Below are 10,347 nucleotides of genomic sequence, written 5' to 3'. Positions count from 1 at the left end.
CACAAGTAACACAAATACACATATATTTGCACTAAAATCTGATAAAAGTAATGCTCATCATAAGAAAAGAATACTTTGTATTACTAATACACAAGCACTTATCAAATCCCCCCACACAAGCTTTTGCTTGTCCTCAAGCAAAAATAAAACATTAAAGTATAGAAGAAGGAAATATTGAAAGTGCTTGGCCTTAGGTTCACCAAAGTATGCAAGGAGAGCATTCTATAAGTAAGGGAACTTTCAACATTAAATACAAAAAATCAATGCTCTAGCTAAAAACTCAAATGAAAAAAGACAACAAACCCAAATCGTGTAATTGTGTGTAAACTCAATCAAGTTAACCCAACATATACTCCTCAAAGTTCTAAGTATAAGGGACTTATTTATCTATAAAACAACACAAAACAAAGAGATGGTAGTAGCTTCACACATCCTCTAAGGTATCCCTTTTCGAAGCGTCCGCTAAGGTGCCTTTCACAATTTTGAGGTGGTAGCTCTTTCTAACAGGGTGGTAGCTTTCACTCATCTAAGGAGATAGCTCTTTCTCTCATTAGGGCATCACTAGTATCTGACTTATGAGAGTAGCTTCATACTTCATAGGTGGTAGCTTTTTCCATCCCAAATACATAACTAAAACAAGTATTTTTTTCCCGCAAAATTAACTCAAGAACAAATCTAACTAGTCCTATAAACATCAAACTTGAGTTTCCAAAAGAGTTTAATGAGCTAGTAGTGCAAAATTGTCAATCGGGAAAAATTCATAGAAATTCAAGTAAAAACTAGAGCATGAGAACATTCAATGTTAAAAATTCCCCTAAACTTAAGAATACAATCATTGAAACTAAGGTGAACCTCCATTGGCTATGTGAGCATGTATTTCAATCAAAACTTGTGTAATGAACATGTGTAATGTGAACTCCCCCCCACACTTAAGATGTACATTGCCCTCAAATTACGCAAGCAATCACAATAGGATATAAATCAATTAAAAGTATATGTGGAAGTGGGCAATTGGAACAATACTCCCCTAAACTCCGAATGGTACATTTGATGGAGCTATATTCATTAAGAGTTGAGTCCCAATGGGTTGTGGAGAACACACGGCTATAAGACCATATCCATGACTAGTTCTCAAATTCCATACTCACAAGACCATCTGCACGTATACACAAACGGGTTCAGTGAAGCTCAACAAAACCAAAACAACTCAACTATATAAAGATAAGGCAATGAAATACAACTCGCAACAAAAATAAACAACATACTCAGAAGGAAAGTCCTTTTTGAGTAGTGCAAGTCTAACAACAATACAAAATTAAACACAAAATCAAAACGGAATAAAGTAAAGATGCATCAAGCATCAGTGTCATGCTCGGTCACCTCTGGTGGTGCTATTGGAGGTTACGATGCTGGAACTAGTGGATTGACTGGCACTGGTGAAGCCTGAGGTGTACAGGGTCTCATAATGAATGGTGAGGCGGCATCTCGCTCGAGTAATTGTTGTAGACTATCCAGACATGCATCACCTCAGTGTGGTTCGCGGCCTATAGTGCATGAACCTCAGCCAAATCACTCTAGATCATCCCTGCAGCACTCTCGAGCCTCTCAAAGCGATCACGGGCTCGAGGTGGAGAGAAAATATGGACTGGTGGTGGCTCCTACATTGTAGGGGGCACCTCTGTCTCCATCTGCTTAGGCTGGGGCTCCTGTGGCGGCTGAGACCCCTCTACTGTAACTCCCTCAGTTTTAAATGGCTCTGGTGGTGGCATGTTCAGCACATACACTCGGTCTTTATACCTGCGAATCATACCCATCAGTCGCATGGTCTCTAGGCCGAGGGGTACAGGTATCATCGTCTTCTCGGCTCCTGTGATCGCGTCCAGTAGACCCATCCTGATGATGAGTCTGGTGATGTACGGGCCAAAGAAGACAACACCGATCAAAGCATACTATCCCTGGTGTGTCAAATACCTAGCCATAATATGTCCTAAATGTAACGGCTCGCTCTGTACCATGGAGTATAAGTATAGAAGCTCTTGTCTGGTAAAAATTCTGGTACTGTCGCCGCCGCCGTTCAGAGATTTGCCCAGGATGGCATGAATGTATCTATAGTCGGGTTGAGACAAACAAGTAGCATTTGACACCCCGGGCTCGTACTGCCCCTGTGCACACAACGCTCTGTACGCGCGCTGCGGTGTTAAGCTACCTGGGTAGTTTATGGGCAAATTATCATACTCCTCAGTATCTGTGAACACCTCATCATACAACCTAAGTCTGACTGAAAACTATGTAACATCCATTCTATGATGATGTCTAAATGCTCTGAACTGAATGGCGTCGACACTATCGAAGCTTGAATAAGAGCGATCAAACTCAAATGAGGCGAGCATCTCTAATGTAAGCATACGGATAGCCGGCTCTCTGATCAACAGTAAACGTCACCAACTACCAAATGAGAGGAGCTCGTCAACCTCATCAGCCATGTCATCAGCTAACTGCACTTTCCTAAGTGAGCTCAAATCCGAAAATCACGTCTGACCGAACTTGAGCTTCAATAAACGCTCAAATCGAGCCTGGTGCTCGGGAATCGAGAACTCTATATGCTCTAGCTCAGGTGAGGCCTCTCGAGGATGCTTGCCGGCTTCTTTCTTAGTCTTTGGTGCCATACCTACAAGTATTGAAAAGAAAATCGATCAAATAAACTCGCAAAACAATACTGCAGTAATCCACACGGTCGTGTGGAAATTCCACATGCCCTTGTGGATCCACAGGGCTTGAAAACCGCATGGCTACTGTGCTAAAAATCAAAGAATACATCCAAAAATCATTTCCAAACTCATTCTAGACATGCAATAACCACTTTAGCATAGAAACAAAGCACATTCACCAGTTTAATCAGATAAAATCAAGTAATAGCAAAGAAAATAGAGAATGAGGGTTTACCAATAAGACGAAAATGAAAACTTTGAAATTGGCCAGAAAAACTCAGTTAAATCTCTCTAAAATGATGGTGCAAAGTTGGGAAAGTGAGAGAGAGTGCTCTCTGAGTGTTTGGGATTGTGAAAATGAGAAAGGCTCGAAAGATTTATTAAGGAGATCGCGGCCTCTTCAGTTCTATACGTCCACACGGGCGTGTGGAAATTACCCACGCCCATGTGACTCAACAGGGGAGCTTTACAGGGACAGATACACACCCGTGTGTACTCTCGGAATAGCACACTTTGTTTCTAAACACATCCACATGGGCGTGTGAAAATTCCCCATGCCCGTGTGCTCGAACCACAAGGGCATCCACATGCCCCTGTAGCTTCTCTGTCCACCCGAAAAATTTTCTAACTATTCCACACGTCCTTGTGGAAATTCCACACAAGCTTATGGATCTTCACAGGGTTACTCACAGGTGCAATCACACGCCCTGTGTCTTCTCGGAATGGCGAGGTGATAAGTGCTTGTGTGATAAGAATGTGAAGTATTCTTTCCTTATGATGAGCATTACTTTTATCATGTTTTAGCGCTAATTGTGTGCATTTATGTTACTTTCATGCGTATAGGGTTGTGAAGCTGAATGTTAAAGAAAGATGCCAATGTAGGTTGTGAATGCATTATTTGGATGAAATCTTGAGAAGGTTCAAATGCGAAGTAATAAGTTGGGATCAAGATTCAAGAATGTGTGCCAACCTCGTTGTATTCAAGTTAGCACAATGATTTGGAGGGGCACAAAGGCAGTCACATTCGAGTATCTTGGCTTGTGCATTGATAACAAGATCTTCACCAATGTAGCCGTTTATTGAAGAAGGAAGGAGAGCTATGACGTAAATGTGTGCTCGTTTACGTTACCTCGATGAAAACATGGAATCAGGAGTGTTTCGGGTTGTTACTGTAGCAGGTTCTGTTCACAGGCTGCTGAAAAAGTAAAGTTCAGAGAATTCACATGGGCGTGTGGACATTATCCACGCCTGTGTGGAATTTCCACAGGCCCGTGTGGAGAATCCATAGGGGCGTGTGGATGCCCGATTCTAGCCCTATTTAAGTCCGATTTCAGCCCCGATTTTAGCAATCTTTTCTCCATCTTTTCCCCAACTTGAGAGAGAGCGGCGGCTAGGGTTTTGAGAGGTGTTGGCAAGGGATTTGGAGAGGTTCTATGGCTTTGACGTCGCACTCCATTTAGATGAAGGTTAGTCGGAGAGCTTTCATCGGCATCAATCCGCCGAGGTGTATCCTAGGCCGGACAAAGGGACCTTTGGAATAGTTGAGGCTTCTCCACAAGACCATTGTCACAACTATCGAGGGAGTTTTCTATGGATTACTTGCTTTTACATTTGATTTTATTGTTAATTGTAACTAGCTCCATAGAGAGCTAAACCCCCTAGTGGGTACTTGGATTTGTGAACCCTAGGATGTATTTGATTCATTAAACCTTTTATCATGCTTTCATTAATTGATGCTTTAATTGAGTTCCAATCTTGAATGTTTGATTGAATGAATACTCCCTTAGAGTGATACTAGGGTTGAGAGTTCATATTGGTAACCCTTGTGAGTAAGTAACACACCACGAGGTTTAGACAAAGCTAGATTGGAGAGTGTCGAGAGGGTGAGTCGAGAGGTAGCGGGGTGTCTCCTTTTTCCTCCGGTGTAATTTATCCTACCTCTATTTCCTCGAGTTCTTTGCGGTCATACTGAATGGGCTAAGGGATGACCTTCCTATGGGGCTTAGTTGTAGAGGCAACAGACTGAAGCGTTGAATTGATTTTAACACCTAGGGATTAATTGTGACTAGGGACCTTCCACCTGGACCAAAGGGTTAGGTCTATATCTAGGAAGAGGATTTATCACTTGGAATCCCTAGAACTCATTGTGATTCTGTACAAGTGCGAGGTGTTGAGATTGTTTGATTTCTCCTCCGGGACATGTATAGAGTCATTCATGGTTGACCTTAGATTTGGGACCATGTATTAAAGGATCTCCACAACGCATTAATGCATTAGGTAGGAAGCATAATAGAGGGTTTTGCAGTTGAACCGATCGTCCTAGACGGAACAATATCCGAGTACCCCATTTATATCCATTGCCTTACCTACCCTTTACTTGTGCTTCACTTTCTTATCTCTTTTATTCTTGTTTACATTACATCTTGTTAAGAAAACCATTATTCATCTTTCACTTGATTGAGAAACAATTTAAGTATTTTTATTCCCTACTACCTGTGGATACAATACCCACTCACCTGGGATTTTATTACTCGACAAACCCGTGCACTTGCGGGACATACGCAAGGGGCGTTGTCACACGGGCATGTGAAAATTACCCACAACAGTGTGTAATGCACAAGGTCAAACACAGGGCAGACACACGCCCCTGTATCCTCTCAGGATAAACTCTGAATGGAAACACACGCTGGTGTGAAAATTCCACATGACCGTGTGTCTTCTCTGGATGACCTAAAAAACTCACAGACTTTGCAGAAATTTTCTAAACATTTACACCTATTCAAAACCTACTTATAATATGCACAAGTAACCCAGAGAATCATGAAAAACATTCTCAAATGACCAAGAACTTTGCCAAACACAATTATGCACATGAAAACATCAATGATCCACAAGAAAAACACAACAATTTGCATGTAAAAATCAAGACACCAACACTCAAAGCCTTATTCATGCAAGTACTAAACTAAAAATTATAAAAATAGTAAAGACTTGGGTTGCCTCCCAAGATGCATTTGTTTAACGTCACTAAGCTTGACGTACCTCTTCTTACCTTACAAGCGTTCATAGATGAAGGTTTCCCTCTTACCGATAACTTTTGAGGGTAGAGGAGGAGTTATCGAGCATGTTACCACATAAGGGCTTGTCACCATAACTCAATTCTTGCATATCCCCATTAGCCTTGGGGTGTTTCTTGTGGTGTCTCCTCGCTCGCTTCATCTTTCGGAGCACCTTCTTCATAATCCCCAGGGTAGATGGTATATTTTCCTCTAGACCAAGTATCAAGACTTCTTCATTTTTCACACCTTGGTCTAGCACCCCTTCATATGGGTCCAGATTTATCATTTCCTACATATATTCATCTATTAGTTCATCGGTAGTGTCAAGAAAGTAAAGGGTATCATCAAAGTTAAGAGAATACCGTATGGCTTGGGTGAGGCGGTATGTCAACTTGTTATTACCAACCCTCAGTGTCAACTTCCCACTGTCCATGTTGATAAGTACCTTGGAAGTGCGCAGGAATGGCCTCCCAAGTATCAGTGGGACATCGACATCCTTATCAATATCCAACACTACAAAGTCTACGCGAAATATGTACTTGTCAACCTTAACAAGCACATCTTCAATGATAACCCTCGGATGCCTAACCGTTCGGTCCACCAATTGAAGTGTCATCCGAGTGGGCCTAGGCTTTCCCAAGCCTAGCTTCTGAAAGAACGAGTACGGCATGACGTTGATACTAGCTCCTAAATCTGCCAATACCATATCTTCACCCATATTACCTAAGTTGCAAGGGATGATGAAGCTTCTTGGGTCTTTCTTCTTGGTCGGCATATTCTTTTGCAACACCGTCGAATAAGAGGCATCTAAAATCACCGATGCACTCTCCTCCAACTTCCTCTTATTGGTCAAAAGATCCTTCAAAAATTTTGCATACGGAGGCATTTGAGACAGCGCCTCAACAAAGGGGATGTTGATGTGCAATTGCTTCAATAGACCCAAGAACATTTTGTATTGCTTATCATTTTGGTAGTTCTTCAACCTTGAAGGATAAGGGATTCTTGGCTTGCAAGGTGGGGTTGCCACCTCTTTCTCCTTGTTTGCTCTCTCCTCAACCTCCATGACCTCGGGTAATTCAACATTGGTTTTCTCACTTGGAAGCCTACCCTGAACCTCACGGCCACTTCTCAAAGTGATCACCTTCATATGTTCTCTCGGATTAGTTTCGGTGTTAGTAAGCAAGCTTCCTTGTGGTCTCTCCGATAACGACTTCATAATTTGCCCCACTTGATTCTTTAAGTTGTGCAATGACGTGGTGTGGCTGTGAAGTGTAGATTTGGACGACTGAAACCTTGTATCCGATGACTGGACGAATCTCATCAAAGCTTTCTCTAGATTGGTCATCTAGGTCTCCAAGCCTGAAATTCGATTCTCTATGTTCGGGGCTTATTATTTTTGGAAACCCGGTGGTGCCATGGCCTTTTGTTGCCCTTGATTGCTCCATGAAAAATTGGATGTTTTTATAAGGATTGCCTTGTCCTTTTCCCGAATTACCTACAAAGTTAACTTGTTTCACAGAAGATGTACCACCAATAGCTATCGGGCAATCGGATAGAGCATGGCCTCCTCTATATCCGTTACAATTCGTCATGGCTGCCAATCTAGGAGAAGTTAGAGTGTCTAACTTCTTGGTCAATGACTCCACTTGGGCCACCAACGATGTAATCGCATCAATCTCATGGAGACCGGCCACTTTCTTCTTCTCTCTAGCATTCCATTTGTAGCTATTCAAACCCATTTCTTCAATCAATTGTTGTGCTTCTCTGGGGGTCTTGCTACCTAAGGTACCTCCTACTGCTGCATCAAGTAACTATCTCATACTAGGGTTCAACTCGTTGTAAAAAGTCTGAATAATCATCCACTCGGGGAACCCATGTTGAGGAAATTTCCACAGGAGCTCCTTGAACCTCTCCCATGTACCAAATAGAGAGTCCAATTCCATTTGCACGAAGGAGGATATTTCATTCCTAAGCTTTGTAGATTTTCCGGGAGGGAAATATCAGGAAAGAAAAGCATCTACCATCTCCTGCCATGTAGTAGTCGATGCTCTAGGTAATGAATATAGCCATTGCTTCGCTCTCCGCTTGATGGGGTCATCCGTAATACCATTGATCTTGAGCATGTCACACACTTCCAAGAAATTTTCTATATGACTGTTTGGATCCTCATCGGCCAAAAAATTAAACTGTGTAGACTGTTGTAACATGTAGATGAATGCCGGCTTTAGCTAAAAATTTTGAGCCGTAATAGGTGGCCGCACAATACTAGATTGTGTGCCCAAAACTGAGTGTCTGGCATAATTTGATAGTGCCCTCTACTACTTATTCTGTTCTACCATATTATCTGACCCATCATCCTCTATCTTAGTTTGATTAGACTATTCTTGCACAGGTTTTTCCCCCTTCTATGAATTCTTTGTTCAATGTCCGGATTTCCTTCAACCAATGTCGAAGGGTTTCCTCTGGTCATAACCTAGAGCTACAATGAAAGAAAGAAAAACAAATCAGAACAATTATAGAATAAGAAAGTGTGAAATAGAGTAAATGATAAATAGCTGAAATAGTAAACTGCAAAGTGCTTCTAAAGCACCTACTCCCCGGCAATGGTGTCAAAACCTTGACACACCCCTTGCGTGTGACCCGCAAGTGCACGGAATTGTTGAAGTAATAATACCACGGTGAGTATGTAGTCGAATCCATAGGGAATAGTGATCAGAAACATAAAGATTACTACTTAACTAAAATGAAGACGAATTGATAGTAATGTGAACAAAATCAATATGCAAAGAAATAAAGAAAGTAAGAATGAGAGACGCAATAAAATGAGACGAAAGGTAATCGATAGAAAGTGGGACACTCGGACATTACTCCACCTAGGACTATTGCTTCAAGTTCAAGACCAACTATTAAGCTCCTGACTAATGCTTAATGAGTTGTAGAAATCCTATAATACACGGTCCCTGATAAGTGCTTGTGTGATATGAATGCGAAGCGTTCATTCCTTATGTTGAGCATTACTTTTCTCAGGTTTTTACACTAATATGTGTGTTTTTATGTTACTTTCGTGCAGTTAGGGTTATGAGGTCGATTATGAAGGAAAGAAGCCAATGTGGATCACAATGCATCTATTTTGGAGGAAATCTTGCTAAGGTTCAAACGCGAAGACATAGGTCGGGTGTGAGATGCTAGAGTGTGTGCCAACCTCCTCGTATTCTAATTGGCACATCCATTTGGAGGGCACAAGGGTAGTCACACTCGAGCATTCTGACGTATGCACATAGAACAAGAGCTCCACCAACTTGTCTATCATTGAAAAAGCAAGTGATCCACGACGTGAACATGTGCCCGTTTGCGTTACCCCGATGAAAGTATGGATTCGGGAAGCTATTCAGGCCGGATACTGTAGCAGAGCATTGTAGCAGCACTGTTCACAGCTGGCCAAGAAAACATGAATTCAGAGAATCCACATGGGCGTGTTGAAATTATACACGCCCGTGTGGAAATTCCACATGGGTGTGTGTAAAATCCACAGGCCCATGTGGTCGCCCGATTCTAGCCCTATTTAAAGCCGATTAAGCCCCGATTTCGGTATTCTTTTCTCCATCTTTTCCCCAACTTGAGAGAGGGCTTCAGCTAGGGTTTTGAGGGATATTGGCTAGGGTTTTGGAGAGGTTCTACGTCTCCGACATCGCGTGTCAATTGGAAGAAGGTTATTGGGATAGCTTTCGTCGGCACCGATCCGGCGAGGTGTATCCTAGGCCGGACAAAGGATCCCTTGCGATGAGTAGAGGACTCTGCACAAGACCATCGACATGACCATCGAGGGGGTTTTCTATTGATTCATTGATTTTACATTCTATTTCTTTGATTGTACTTAGCTCCATAGAGAGCTAAACCCCTAGTGGGTACTTGGGTATTTGTGAACCCTAGGATGTATTTGTTTTATTGAATCTCTTTATTATGCTTTCAATTAATTGATGTTTATTGTGAGTTCCAACCTTGAATGCTTGATTGTATGAACATTTCCACTAGAGTGACACTAGGGTTGAGAGTTCTCGTTGGTAACCTTGTGAGTGAGTGACACACCACGAGTGTTAGACAAAGCTAGGTTGGAGAGGGTTGAGAGGGTGAGTCGAGAGGTACAGGAGCATCCTCTTTCCTGTCCGACGTGATAGATTCTACCTCTGTTCCTCGACTTCTTTGCGGCTATAATAGAGTGAATGGTCTAAGGGATGAACTTCCGCTGGGGCTAAGTTGCTCGTGCAACAGAGTGAAGCGTTGAGGTGATCTTAGTATTTAGGGCTTTATCATGGTTAGGGATCTTCCACCTGGATCAAAGGGTTAGGTCTATAATTAGGAAGAGATTTATCACTTGGAATCCCTAGAGCTCATTGCAACTCTATGCGAGTGCGAGGTTGAGAGGTTATCTAATCTCTCCTCCGGGACATGTATAGAGTTAGGCATAGTTGACCTTAGATTTGGGACTATGTAATTAAGGATTTCCACGACTCACCATTTCATTGATTAGGAAGCATAATAGAGGGTTCTTGCACTTGAAACAATTATCCTAGGTGGAGCAT

At 42.2% G+C, this 10,347-nt stretch overlaps 1 non-coding gene across 1 annotated transcript; it reads left to right on the top strand.

The window, feature by feature from the left end:
• The first annotated feature begins 7,636 nt into the window (after nucleotides 1-7,636).
• On the top strand, nucleotides 7,637-7,743 carry LOC120281477. Its single transcript, XR_005542617.1, has one exon. It is a non-coding gene; the product is annotated as a small nucleolar RNA R71 (small nucleolar RNA).
• Nucleotides 7,744-10,347: the final 2,604 nt, after the last annotated feature.

Source organism: Dioscorea cayenensis, chromosome 17, assembly GCF_009730915.1.
Source record: "Dioscorea cayenensis subsp. rotundata cultivar TDr96_F1 chromosome 17, TDr96_F1_v2_PseudoChromosome.rev07_lg8_w22 25.fasta, whole genome shotgun sequence".
Classification (NCBI taxonomy): Eukaryota; Viridiplantae; Streptophyta; class Magnoliopsida; order Dioscoreales; family Dioscoreaceae; genus Dioscorea; species Dioscorea cayenensis.
The sequence above is the reverse complement of the archived record's forward strand: the minus strand, read 5'-3'. Positions and strand labels throughout refer to the sequence as shown.